General features: G+C 36.8%; 1 protein-coding gene across 1 annotated transcript in view; it reads right to left on the bottom strand.

Annotated features, from left to right (window-relative positions):
- The window catches only part of DLK1 (delta like non-canonical Notch ligand 1), a 47,401-nt gene that overhangs the window by 16,054 nt on the left and 16,307 nt on the right, over positions 1–15,040 (bottom strand). Inside the window, exon 2 of the mRNA XM_015865617.3 lies at positions 333–433. The gene's annotated coding sequence lies outside the window, so the exon portion shown is untranslated. The remainder of the gene's footprint in view (positions 1–332; positions 434–15,040) is intronic.

Raw genomic sequence — 15,040 nt, 5'->3', positions numbered from 1 at the left:
CTGGTCATTGCACATAGTCCTTCATCGTGAAGAAATGAGATCCTCTGCAGAGGAATTTTACCTGTATTTGAGGATGGCAGAAGAATGACTTAGAGGTTTTTAAATTTATTCCAGGTGCAGCTCCAAGCTTTTCTTCACAAGATCAATTCCTTCTGCCCTTTGCTTCCAGTGTTTTCTCAGTTGCATATTCTATAGCTCTTGGTCCCATCTCAATGTCTGTTTCCCTTTGGGACTATCCATAAAACCCAGCAACCATCTTTTCATTCACACACAGATCTGCTCTCTGGAAGCCACTAATCATACTGGCTTTTAAGTCAATATCTGCTCATTACCTTAAATTCGTTTTCTTGTCAGGTAGTATTGGTCATCTTGTTCCACTTCCCACCCCAGAGCCTTCTTAGTTTTTGAAGACTCATCTTCTACTTGGACAGTCCTGCAGGGTATGCGAAGCTTGCTGAAGTTTAACTTGGTTTCTGTTAAACATGTGCAAATGATAATTTTTAGGGGTTTCATCTAATATGGAAAAGAATAAATGTTCATAAGAAAAACAGAAAGCATTCTTGAAGGAAAATTCAGCATATCTTGCTAAACTTCAAATCCCTGCTCCAGAGAATGAAAAGTGAATAAAATGTTGAATTTTTTTGCTTGCTTGCTTTTTTTTCTTTACCATTACAGTAATTTTGGCTCAGCTTCTTACCATCTACATCCTGAATCTTGGAAATTGTTTTAGAATTTTGGCTGATAATAATTACATGCATTTTAAGAAAATACCTAATGCAGATGTCTGGCTCAGAAAATCCCAGTTAAAATAGCTAGAAACTTAATCAGGTTCTATTTTGTCTGAAAACAAGGTCTCATGAGATAAAGCATTCGTAAACTTAAGGATGGGTAATGACAAAGCACCAGCCATGGAGAGTGGTGGGAAACACAAGGCATGGAGAGTAGTGGTGTGGATGTGAGATAATAGGAGAATGGGAATATAAAGGGAATGATCAGAGAATATGGAACAGAATGGGAAGGTAAAAATAATAGGAATGAAAAAAATGATGAGGAAGGAGAATGGGTCTGGAACACTGAGGCAAGTGCAGGACAGAAGAAATCAGTGCTAAGCATTTAGACCACAATTCCCAGAGAACTCACTCATTCACTTACCCACTGAATACTATAATACTTCCCAGTTATTCTGTCACTGATTCTTGCCTTAGCCATTCCTGCCTTGTTGCCTTTGCTTTAAGAGTGCGTTGGCGTTTGCTTTAGTAGTGTGTTTCCCACTACTCAGCAATGATTTGATGAAACAAAGACCACCATTGGCTCCTGGCAAGCTACTTTCACTCTTAAGCCCATATCTTCAACCTCTGAGCCCACAAACATGAACATCTGCACATCCCTAGGCAGGCACATGGGCCCAGTATCTCCTTCAGAGATGCCATCCCAAGGACAGATGAAGAAAAACGTGGCTTATTCTCACAGAAGCTCAAAGACACGTTCATACTCATGCTGTGATTTCTCTTACACACTGTGCAACAATGAAATTGAGGAGAAACGGGATGACCCATTTGTTTGGTTGCCATGACAATGTGTTACTGGGAGCAGAATGCTGCTCCAAGCAGCCTTGCTGTTTGGCTGCTGACAATAATTTAAAAAAAATAATGGAAGACAGTTGTCCATTGTCATTACATTGCACCACGTTGACTGATGTGAGGTGAGAGGAGCAACTCATCTAAATTAAGAGATCTGTTGCTCAGAACATAGTGTTGCTTTGAAAAGAGGATTTTAGATATTTTTTTTTTTAAGAGAGATTAGATGAAGTAGCTGAGTATTTATTTGAAATTTTCTGAAGAATCGTTCAATTTCTAATGCTATTGTGATGCTGCAATTAAAGTGCACAAGTGAGAACTATATTCATATTGTAGCAGACGTAAAAACATTTTCCCTGGAGAGGAAGCTGCTGACATCTGTAAGTGGGTGTGCACAGGGGACACAAAAACATATGCTTGAAGCCTGGTTTAGAACAGTGAATAAAGATTACTCTGCATCTGACCCAGAAAAGGATAGGCAGTGAACAATTTTAAAGCTTATGTTTTGCTATAAATGTGAACAATGCGATTATTATTAACGTCATTAAAAATTGTGAAAATAATAATTTGCATTACCGTAGAACTTAAGAATTCAAGTCAAGAAACTTGCTCTGACATACCAGGTTCTGTATCTACTTGCCTGCTCTTATATAAACTTCTATATTCACTTCTTTCAAAACTCCTGTCAGTGAACAGCAATGTGTCCCCATAGACCAGATGTTATTTCTTCCTATTCTCTGAGACATTTGGAGACATGTAGCTGTTCCTGTCACAAGTGGGAATGTGCTTTTCAAATCTCTGTTTCCTTGACAAGAGCTGCTTTTAGCAACAGGCAGTTTCCCCCTTGCAGTGGTTCTGTCCTTCCCTCTGTGTATTTGCTGTTAATTGAACAAGTTAGTCTCTGCTTGGAATTTCTGCTTAAAGCGACTGTAAACCAGTGTCAAAGCAAAGTGTTGTGTACACATTCAAATTGGAGCAATTCACATGTACAAGCGATGAGATGACAGAAACTTGTACACAAGTTTCTTCCTAGTCTGCATCACCAATTATGTTTGCTTTTGATTTGTAAGAATTCAGAGATTTGCTTCCCCTTTTAATGGAACTCTTTGTTAAAAGGATCTTCTAATTTGAATTTTATGGTAAATGGAGAGGGGCAAAAGTACTTTACAAAATTTAGATGATTATATGGTAACTGATTTTACAGGAAATCAAAGAGACAAACTATTTTGATATCAATGAAGAGAGATGTTCTTGAGACAAAAGATAAAAGTGTACTGGGGAAGTTCCTCATGCCACAAATGGCCAAGATCTGATAAGTTCTTCATAAAAGACGATAGGATACAAGGAAGTAAATAGATTAATCTGTGATTCTGTGTAACAGAATGAGTTGGAGGTTGGTGACTAGGGAGGAAGTACTGACCACAGCATGACAGTGGATCTGTAGCAGACTTCTGTTATCAGTGAAACTAGTTGTTTCAAGAGTAATCCATAGATTACTCTTGCTCACTGCAAGGTCTTGTAAATTTGCAGCCCCACTCCAAATCACAACCACTCAGCATCATGTGGTGTACAGTATGAAACATCCAGAGAGGTGGAATCAAACTGAAAGAGGTGCAGAGGAAAGGGAATAGAGATTCCTGGAGAGAAACCAATATGATGAGAAACTATTGAGCTCAGTCTACAACGAGAACAGCTGCTGTCAATAAATACATAGCAGAAAACAGAACAGAGTTATCTATGCAGAGAGTAGTGCTGCCACAAAAACAAACTGGTTTTAACTGGACCTTGATTAAATTTTCCTGAAAATTCATTACCTGAAGGGAGATTACAAGCAGAAGAAGCAGAAGAGGGAGTGAATTTTAACATGGTCTGATAGTGATATTACAAGGAGGAATGGCTTTAAACTAAAGAGGGGAGAGTTAGTGAGGTTAGATGTTAAGAATGAATATTTTAGTCAGAGGATGGTGAGCTGCTGGTACAGGCTGACCAGAGAGGTTGTGGAGGTGCTCAAGGCCAGGCTGGGTAGACAGCCTTATCTAGAGGTTGGTAACTCTGCCCAGGGCAGAAGGGTGAGAATTAGGTAATTTTTAAAGTTCCTTGCAACCAAAGCCATTTTAAGATTCTGTTTCTATGACTCAGGTGACATTAAGAGGTCAATTTTTAAAACATATTTCTAGAACACTTAGTGGAAACTAACAAGCCTATAAAGCTAGTAACTATGTGAATTAGTAGAAACTGTAGTAAAGAAGATAACTGACAGACATCTGGTGCCTCCAATTTAACTAGCAAGGATTAGTCTATTTTTATGTGTATGAATTGAATCCAGTAGTGCTTTTTTTTGTAATTAAGGGCTCATCCTTAAAGCTTTTTCAGACTCTACAGAGATGGATCTAAATGTGGATAAGGATCATCTAAATAATGAAGTTTTCTCAGAGATTCAGAATGCTTTTGACAGAGACTCTCAACAATTTTTACTAAAGATTTGGACCCATGATGTGCAAGGCTCACTTATTGAGACAAGATACTGAGCAGAATGAAACTTTAGCTTCACATGGCTAAACTATTGTCCTTGTGTTATAGCCAAAACAACTTCTGCACCTGGGGTCTCTGCAAGTACACTGCTGCCCCTGAGACTACTGTCATACAACACAGTGCACCTCTGAGCTGCAGCAAACCCCAAGCAATCTCTTCTCGACCCATAATAATGGGGAACCCGGATTTCTGCTCTGTTTCTCTAAACAGTTTCTGTACATGAACTACAGGCTTTCTTCTCTGAGCTGAAACTCTCAATACTCTGTTACATAAACTCAACAGTTTTTTAACCTTAAATATTCAAATAAAGTATGAAATGAATATTAAGGTAATGTAAATCATCTTCAGATGTGATAGAGATAAGCCAGTTTATGTAACATGAGCAAATTCATTAAAGTCAACATAAGAATACACCAAAATGCTATCATACAAAATTAAATAGTAATACAACCCAATTAGCATAAATATGAGGAGAAATAAAAATTTCATAAACAGAAATAAAACAAGGGTGTGATTCTACTAGGAAGAGATAATTTAGGAAAAAGTACATATGTATCCCATAGAAGGACTGCAGACACACCTCCTGACCTTTCCCAGAACATCTGATGCTCTGTACTGCATCATCTAAGTGCCATTTAGGAGCACACTAGAAAGTGTAGTTCATGTCTCATACACTTTTATACTTTTTTTCCTTTTTTTTTTTTTTTTTTTTTTTTTTTTTTTCCTTTCTTCCCTGATGATAAGGACAACTCAAGGCTTATAACAATGTTTGCTGAACCATTTATCAGCTCTGTAAAGTCCCAGATGTTTGTCTGGGATTTCTAATGGATTACAATGAAATTTGTAAGGGATTAATTCAATCCACAAGCAATTGCTGCCCCATGGAAAAGACATCAAGATTAGGTTCTTGAAAGAACTCAGAAATAATAATTACCATCTAATGACTCAATTTCCAGTCTATCTTCAGAAATCAAAATGACTTTTTCTAAAATATGTATCTTCCTGTTGATGTCAGTGGGCTTCTAATTTCATACTGCACACATTTCTTTACTAGTTGCAAAGGAGATATTTTGATATAAAACAAACTTTCATTTCAAATAGAACACTGAATAGAAAATTAACCTTGTTTTATGTCTGGAAGGATTCATGCCTATTTGAGTCAAACCCTAGGTATTTTCATTGACTATACTTATAAAGAAAAAAGAATCTCTTTGCATTTCTACAAACACAGAGTGGTCACCTAAAAGCAAAAGGTGAATAAAGAGCATTATGTGTAATTTATACACGCCTATGCACTCAGCTGCTTTGAAATATATCATTTGTTTTTAATATAAAGCTACAGGAATAAAACTGATTGGTACCGTATCTTTATGAGAGATCTCTGCAAATTGGGAAACACTTTATATTGTACTGCAATGCTGAGCAATGGCTGGAGGAAGAAATAGTGGAATTTTGCTTTCAACCACTGCTCCTAAGGTACACAGATAAGCATGCTGATAAAGCAGACAAAGAACAGGAAAAGCTGTAATTTCTGGGAGCCACAGGATGGTTTCTGACTGTCACAAGTTTTGCTTTAGCTTTGCTATTGCAGGAGGCAAGTAATGGTCAATGCCCCACCACTTGTCTGCTGTCCCTTCTAGTAAGGGAGAGCCACCACCAGAACTTGAGTAGACATCATCCCATCACCTCAGGATTGGTAAGCCAGCCTTAGTCCTTTGATCAGCAACACTAGCTTGCATCTATGGAGAATTTTAGAAGGTTGATTTAGTGAAACTGTAGGCTCCTCTCCATTAACCTGAGATGGCAATGCATACCAACGTTCCGTGCTGAGCACAATAAAATATCCTAAATTAAGTAAATGCTATTACTGTGAATGTAAAAGTCTGAAGAGACTTCTGGAAAATACCTGCAAACATGAAAAGCAGAAACATAAATGGCTAATGGCTTATTCTTCTGGAAAAAGAGGAACTTTCTACAACACTGAAAACCTAGATAATGCAGAAACTCAATTGTTCATTTTTTTCATCAATACACAGAACTGTTGAGGATACGTGCTCTATTTCCTGAGGAAATCCAGCATGCGTTTAACAATTCCTGCACTTTAGCAGGCAGACATCAAAACTTCATGGCCAGAAAAAAAAGTAATATCCTTCTCCATGCATGTAGATGGGATGAATACGCAACTTTTGAAACCAAGTCTTATAGTTACGGCTGAAAGTTTCAACTGAAACTATTCTTGTGAAAAGAACGAGTTTCTACAATATAAACATATCTGCTGTCCCATAAAGCTTATCTTTGTTATAAAAATTAAAATGGCCCCAAATTAGAGATTTTTATTCTCCTCAGCTTTGAACTAGTTTTAGTTTTCACATGTGCTTATTTTTATGGAAGATCTAAATGGTCTGCAACAAATCTTCAACTTTTCAGCAAAGACTACAATTCTTTTTAGCAATTTCAGTCTTTCTATCGAAATTAATGTTTGCAATTCATTACTGAAAAATTATTTGTAGCATGCAAGTCCAAGGTGATATCATTATCTTATACCTTCAACAAACAAGAGCACACTCTTGTAAGAATATGAGACAATTAAAACCCTTCTGTATAAATCTTTTTCATTCTTATCCTTCTTAACACATGCACATGCTCTATACAGAATTCCTTGGTGCTCAAAAACACAACATGATTGGCTTACTGCTGGGTTAATGGCTTTAGTAAAATCTCCTATTATAATTTATTTAACCCCATTCTCTAAAACAATTATACAAGCTGTAAAGTTAGAAATAATAATAATAATAAAATAAAATAAAGAAACCTTAAAGGCAATATAAAGTTACAGGCTTCATTAAATCTCACTGAAGTGTGTTGAATATTATAACCACAAGCCCTTAGGGTAAGTAAGTTCAAAAATATTTTAAGATCCTGTTACAAAAAATAGCTTCCAGCACTATAAATTTGCTGCATACAAAGTGAGATGCAGTGGTTGGCATGTGAACGTATATCCAGCTAGGTTTAACAACCTAAATAACGCAGCAGAAATAGTTGCTCTGCACCAGTTTACTGTGGTACCAAAGCCAGTTAACAAAGTTGGTCTGTCATGAAGGTTTGTCAGGATATTTGTTGACAATGTGCTTGAAGTAGTTCCAGACAAGAGTACCAGAGAAATTCTGAGCCAGAGATAGGCTACTGAAAGACCTAGGTGTTTGTCTAAGACAGACCTACGTGCTTGCCCAAAAACTGACCTCTAAAAATGCTGCTGTTTGTGCAGAGAGTTAACTAATTTGCTGAAGAGTTAGAAAAGGCAAATGTTTCTGTTACGCCCTCCTTGGTACAGAAACATCATTTCTCATATGCATCTCATATGGATCTAGGGTAAAATAATACAGGTAAGTATAAAAGCAAGAATGAACAAAGCTCATTGTATTTTACCCTGTAAGAGATAGTAAATATCTTTTTCCTGTACAGACTGATTTTATAAATGTGTTTTGAATAACCAAAAGAAATTAGCATTACATCATGACAGACGAGTCACATAACTTCACACTGCATCCTTTTTGATGCTTTGAAACTAGAAAACATTGTAAATACATTTGACAGCTAACATCTGCAATATTAATTCCACACATCCTCTGTGCGGGTGCAGAGGATGGAAAAAATTGAATTACTTTATGCTTAATAATATGTTTTTGCATGAAACCATGTCTTGAAACTGGGTCCACAAAGAACACTAGCAGACTTCCTACTATCTCTCTATGAAGTCTTGAGTTTAATACAGGCATAAGGATATGCACGTATGCAACTTATTTCAGGATTTCCTGTTGCCCTCCCCTATGACCTGGAGCTACTTCGAGCTACACATGGACTAAGGGAGGAAAAGAGTCCTAGTGGGGGCAACTAATGGCAGGAAGGGAGGAAAGAGAAATACCCAATGGACACATTTCATTCCTTCTTTAGCCTATGACCTAATATATAGTTAAGGGAAGAAAGAATATCCACAATTGTTCAGTTGATTTACGAAAAAAGACAAATCACTGCCATAGTTTATGCAAGGGCTGACTGACTTGAATATCTTTATTGTTCAAACACAGTTTCCCTAGGGTCAACTTCTGCAGCTTGGATTAGTCAAAAACCAGGCATCTGTAAGACAGATGAGGCAACATAAAGTTTTAAATGTAGTTTAGGACCAAATCACAGTCTGTCCTGAAATCCTCTGCTACAAGTCATTCTCTGTTCCGTTTTCCTGGTTCGAAGAATGGGTTTGACAGTCCGGCCTGATTTGGGATTTACCAAACCTGGGCCACAGTGGGCAAAAGAGCAGTGAGACCTGATCAGAGCAATTCAAAGGGAGCACTATGGGTTTTACTGGGTTTGATGTTCACATGCATGCATCACATGCATGATGTCCACATTCACAGGACAAGGGGAAATGTCTTCAAGTTGTGCCAAGGTAAGTTTAGGTTGGACATTAGGAAACACTTCTTTACAGAAAGGGTAGTTAAACACTGGAATAGATTCCCCAGGGAGGTGGCTGAATCACCATCCCTGGATGTGTTTAAGAGCCATTTGGATGTGGTGCTTGGATATATGATTTAGCAGAGGGCTATTAGTGTTAGGGTACTGTGGTTAGGCTGTGGTTGGACTTGATGATCCTCAAGGTCTTTTCCAACCTGATTAGTTCTATGATTCTAAGGTTAACTATTTTTAGCAGCAGGTTTGATACAATATTGTATTTACAAATTTGAAGAGATCTCAGATCACATAACTTCAAATCCCTTATTAGGTTTCAAAATCTTAACATTATTTATATCTCAGCCAGTCACTCTTTAATACTGCTTCTGGGTTAGATTTCTCAACAGACACATTGTAGTTCTTTCAGATAACAACCTGTGATATTCCTTCCTAGCAAATTCCTTGTCAGCTTTATTAACAATGGACCTATATCGCATGCCAGAAAATCCTAATTCTTTATGGTGCACTGCTATTCTCTGTGGTGCTGTGAGCACTGTCCTGTTCAAAACCCAGATTAAATCTTCTTCACTTCCTTTTTTCCTCCTTTACCAATCTCCTTTCCTTTTAAATTCCTTACTTCTCCCAGCTTTCTTGTGGTCTCCTTCCTGTATTCTGTGTTTATTTCTCAATTTTGCAAGTACCATCTGCAGCAAAATTTTATTTTCTACTTTTTATTTTCTACTTAACTTCTGGCGAGGTACTTGGGTACTTATGCACTGCAGTGTCCCACTGACTATTGGTTGTACTTCTGCTCATCTTGGCCAAGATGCTGTGTGAAGCTTTAGCAAACAGAGGTGCTGGACCTGCCAGCCATAGCCTGTAAAGCCTACATCCAACAGACCTTCTTACATCTGCTGCTCACAGCCTTCCTAGACAGGGTGCTTGAAACTATGTGCGGAAAACTTTATATTAAAAAAAAGCAAAACACTGGAGGAGAATCACAGAGATAATTTGAATGATTATTTTTCTGTTCCTTTCTGATTCACTTTTTTTTCTGCTAATGGATATTTCTTACTTTAGGCTTTGAAAATGACAGATTCATTTGCATGCTGGAGTAAGTGATAATAACTGCCTAAATCCTTGCTTCGAAGTCTACAGAGAAAAAATAAGACATGCTCATTAACATTTCATGCAGCCTTTGGATAGAAATGATATAAACACAGACAATAAGCAGCTCTTAGACTTTAGTACTGAACTCTTTAGATACCTTATAATAATTTCCTCAGAAGGCTTGCTAGAAAAATGTCTTGCTACAGCCAGGAATTCCCTTGAGTTCAGTTCACTATAACGGAGTTATTCTCACAGTTAAATGCAATTCTTTTTGTGCGTTTTCAAATGGTGTGATTTGTGGTTCTGATGGAGTTGTGAGGCTTCTAGCATACTTATGAATCAGGACTTTGAAGCTTTGCAATACACAAAACCTGGCACAACTATTTAGGATGCTTTCCTCCTATTTATTTTCTTTATCCTACTCTTGGTTACAAACATTATGCTGTTTGCAGAATATTTAATAATTCACATTGCAGACTTGAGTAGGTCCTCGGTAGTTTCCTGCAGTTGAGACTTTCTTATCATTGTCCTATGAAGGTATAATTATCATATTGCTTCAAGAAATAATTGCTTTAGGAAAATTTGAGTATTTAGTCTTCTTTCAGGCTCTCTGGAGCACCTTTTTACTTACATTTCTACCTTCACCTTCATCTATTGCCCTTGATTATACATCCTTCTGCCAACCACTCCCTCCTTTGCCTGACCATTTGTTTTTGCTTTCCCTTTGATGTTTTACCTACCCTTGAGGATTTTCTTCATTCCAGCTGAGGGGTTTTTTTTTGTGTTTTTGTTGTTGTTTATTTTCTTTTGGTCTACAATCAGATCCCTTGCTGAAAACACAGCTCCATAAAGCTTTTACAATATCTTGTTGCAAATGAATTATTTAGACACACACTGTATAATAATTGCGGATTCCAAAAGTAGATGATTCTATTTCTGACTTTAGCTTTTGCAAGCCATAAGGCCCTACTGGCAGAAAATCCATTATCCTCTGAAGGAGGTAACGTTTCTCTACAATAAAAGCTGTTTTTCCCATTCAATAAATATATAATTTTGAAAAAAAAAAAAAAAAGTGAAAAGCTTTACTTGTGTGTGGGAACAGGTGCAACAGATCCCCATAGAGCTATAAACAGGAAAAATTGTCTTAATATCTATTAGAGAGCCAACTCCCTGAGTACACTGGCAGTTAGAACAATCTACTAAGCATTTTGTGTGGAAGATACTGACTGATGTTAATATTCCATGGTGTAACTGACTGCAACAAACTAGAAACAAAGAAACTTAAGCCAAACCTCACTGACACTTTTTAAATCTGTCCTTAAAAAGCTGTAACCGTGGGGAGCTCATGCTAAGGTAAGATATTTCAGCGGCTAATTATCATCATTGCGAGAGAGTTTTCCCTAATGCCTATCCTAAATCTTCTTTGATCTACTTTAGTCTCATTACATCTTGTCCTGCTCACTGTAGCTACAAGGAACAGGTAATTCTTTTCTCTTTGCAGCAATCTGTTCCACGTCCAAGGTTTTCTGCTATAAATTCGTATTTTCTAAGCCTCTCTGTCTTTTAGTTTTAGGTAACAATTTTCCTGAGTACATATACTCTTAGAACAGATTACGATAATACCTTCTGAAAACCAAGCTGTGCAAGTTTTCATTTAGCTTGGCTGCAGAGCACATGATAGAAATGCCTTGTGATTCTTCACATACGTCTTTCCTAGAACAGAAATAAAAACTTCTAAATATCAAACATGCAAATGCATGTATGCATTTAGATGAGTGGAAAGTAGATTTCATGATTATAGAAACAATGCATCTGTGGCAGTCAGGCCTCAGTCTATGCCAGTCTCATAAGTAATTAGAATTATAATAATGTGATAATTAATTCTTTCATTACTAAACAATTAGCACTTGGGTGTGGCTGAAGGTGGTTTGTGAGGGAGCATTCAGCCCTGTGGCCAAGAAAGGAGAAAAAGGCAAGGAGTAATTGAAGCTGCAGACATCAGCCTTTAGCAGGAGCTTGGATTCAGGCAACAAACACTGATGCCCTGCTGACGGTCACTGCTGTCAATGATCTCCACTCAATGTTTTCCTCCCTTCCCAGTAGATCAAAATGGTATCTTGTAGGCCTGCCTAGCTGTAGTAGAACAAGGTTCTCTCCTATCAGATATTGGCAAAAGAAACATAATGGGTTATTGTCATGGAAATTAATGGTCTGGAGGCAGATTCAGATTACTGCATGAAGTGACAAAGTCTGTGGAAGCTCCTAACTCCTATGTAATGTTTTTCATGGGTTTACCTAGAAGAAAGGACTGACAAAAATACCACTGCCTGAGAATTACCACCCCAGGAAATCCTGCCCAGTCAGTTACAAAACCATCTCTGACAAATATAGCAATATTTTCCACTTGTTTTAGACGGAGAATATGGATGGATATTACTTCTGCTTTTGTTCATGGTTCATTCATACTATAGTAAGAAGGAAGATTTCATCATCACCTGAAAAGGATTAATCTCACTTTCCCCCAGTGTCAAGAAAAGACAAATTATTTTGCCAATAAGTAATGCTGCATAACATAACAGAAATTACTGCAGGTCAAGGAACAGTAGAGAGTGGAACTGCTCTAAATACAACAGAGAAAAAAAATCAAAGGCAAGAAGAATGAGATGGGCACATTTGTTAGTAAGGGGGTGTTCATTAAGGAGTGTTCTATTCTGCAACACCTTATATAATTGCAAAGATGAAAAGGTTACGTTGTTGGTGTGCTGGGATCTATCAATGAATACTTTCTTTGTATTTGAAAGACGAGATGTTTTCTGATTGCTCTATGAGTCCTTCCTCAGACTTGGTCTACCATCCCTTAGACTATGCAGAAGATATTGTGCATGTTAATTATATGGAAATCTAGTTTGTTACACTGGTAAATTATACAGTGTAAGTTGTAAGTACAGACTTTATGTGTTAACATATTAGTCACATGCTCAAACCATTTTCAGGAAGACTCACTTAGGTTAATGTTAACAATATTATTAGGAATTTATATGTACATCAGAAGAGGAAACTGACTATATTGTGAAAAACAGAGGTGGCCACTGAAAAGGACTGATTAAAGTCTAAGACATGCAATGAACAACATTAAAAACAAAAGAAGATAATATGACATTGAAAGTACAAATTGTTCATGTTTCACTGAGCCATCATTTTAATACTACTGACATAATAGCATACATTATTTATTGTTCATATTAAGAAAACTATTTTAAAAATAAAATGGTTTTTCTGAAAAAAATTCAAGTCAAGGAAGTCTGTATCTAAGGCTGGACCATCAATTAGTCATATGTGGCTGAGTTAAAATTGTTATGATCTTGGAGATTTATTTATTGGAGGCTGAAGCTGCATTTTTCAACCTTATGATTTCATTTATTGTTTTCAGGAGATTAGAAATTGATTTAATGATAATTTCTTTCAACTGAAATTTAGCAATTTCAAACTATTGCATAAAACCTGGCGAAATTTTTGTTATTTTGTTTAAGCAACAGAAATAGAAGCCAAGCATTAACAGAAAGGAACTTGACATGCACTAGAAGTCTTCCAGTTGCATATATGCTAAGGTTATATGTGTTGTGATCATATGAATCATGCTTGTTAGAATAACCTCATTACATCTTCATCTTTATACTGTCAGCAGCTGCGTCCTTTCTGACACTAGGGTTACTCTATTGTCATCTTTTTTTTTTTTTTTTTTTTTTTTTTTTTTTAAATTCCTCTCATTTGTAAAAGATTGTACTTTAAAACTCTAACTTCTTAGCTCTTCAGGAGCAGGATGTGACCCCTTCTTCATAACATCAAGGATAGGCATAACCTTATAACACTTGTCATGGCAAGTGGAGATACTGACATTCTCAAAATCTTTCAGTCAGAGATTTTGTATTGGGTTTCCATAATATTATTCAGAAGGTGCTTTGGTTACAAAGAGGGGGAAAAAACAGATTCTAAAGAACTGAGTGTACAGAAACAGAACTTTACCATGATTAGAAGTCTATTTTTCAGGAGAGTGTTTGGAGATGAGCTTTAAATCTATGGATACATTTTCTCCATTATCTCAATCAAGACGCTTAGTTGAATCTTCAGCAGTAAATTCTATTTCACAGCTTCAAAATGTGAAGAAAACACCTCAGACTGTGTCTGTGGTAAGTAGCACCAATTTAGCCTGTCATCAGACAGATGCAGTGGGCTTTATAGGGAGTACAAGCGTGCCGACTTGGAGTACAACTCAGTCAAACAAGAACAACTTTTAATCTTGCATGCTTAAGACACTGTGAATAGTAAGCACCGATAAATGCAGTTAATTTGGCTTTCATTCCAGCATTAGCATTTTGTTGAAGTAAAGAATTTGGTAATGAAAGAGTGATCAACAGATATTCTTTGGGCAGCTATTTATATTCTTCAACACACTGTTCATTCAAAAGCAACAGAATATATTAAAGTGCTTGGCCATCCATAAGATACATAATAGAAACAATCTTGACTTCAATGATCAAATTGAAATACTGTCAATCTCTACTCTCTGAGGCTGGAATCCCCTGTTTGGACAAAAGTGACTGGGAGGGAAGGAGGAAACAGAATCCAGACAGAATAAATTAGTTGCTAAACGCAACCTGGGCTCATGCCACTTACTGAGTTCACTGAGAGCAAGGAGAAGCTCAAGGCACCTCTTTTCTTGTATTCCTTATCACAGCGATGGGTCAAATAAACCAGACCACACATGAAGGTTAAGCCCTTAGCATGTAATGAAACAGGATCAGTTCTCAAAAGAGCAGTGAAGTCAGACTTATTGTCCTGGCCAAACATCTGGGTAATTAAATTCCTAAAGTCCTGCAGTATCATCTGCTTTTGAAGTGAAAGATGCTTTCATGAGTCATATTGATGATGAGAAGTAAAAGTTGTGTTGTTTTTTGTTTTTTTTTAAAATGAAAGATCAGCAAAGGATTTCCTCAGATAAAAAAAAAAAACAAAAAACAACAAAACATTAAAACTACGTTATCAAGTTAGATTTAAATTTAACTAGGTTGTCAGGGCAACTCTGTGCTAATATTAGACTAACTCCCCCAGCATTACTTCAAGGTTTGATAGTTTTTGAAAAAAATCTTGTATCTCCCCTTAGTCTTTGCTTCTCCAAAGATGAAAATAAAGAAAACACCTGGAAAAATCAACAGTAAAGGCAGTTCTCCTGTAGAATTTTCTTCTCATTTCCTGTATAAAAACACTTGTCTGTAGAATCTTACCATCGTTGTATCTATCCTACTAAATGTTTTGGATCTACCAGCGTTAACAAACTCAGACACAATTCATTTGTGGGAATATCTTAATGAAAAACA

This window comes from Coturnix japonica, chromosome 5 (assembly GCF_054131305.1).
Source record: "Coturnix japonica strain WE chromosome 5, WE-NBRP24, whole genome shotgun sequence".
NCBI classification, from domain to species: domain Eukaryota; kingdom Metazoa; phylum Chordata; class Aves; order Galliformes; family Phasianidae; genus Coturnix; species Coturnix japonica.
Note: the sequence above shows the minus strand (reverse complement) of the source record. Positions and strands in the feature narration are given on the sequence as shown.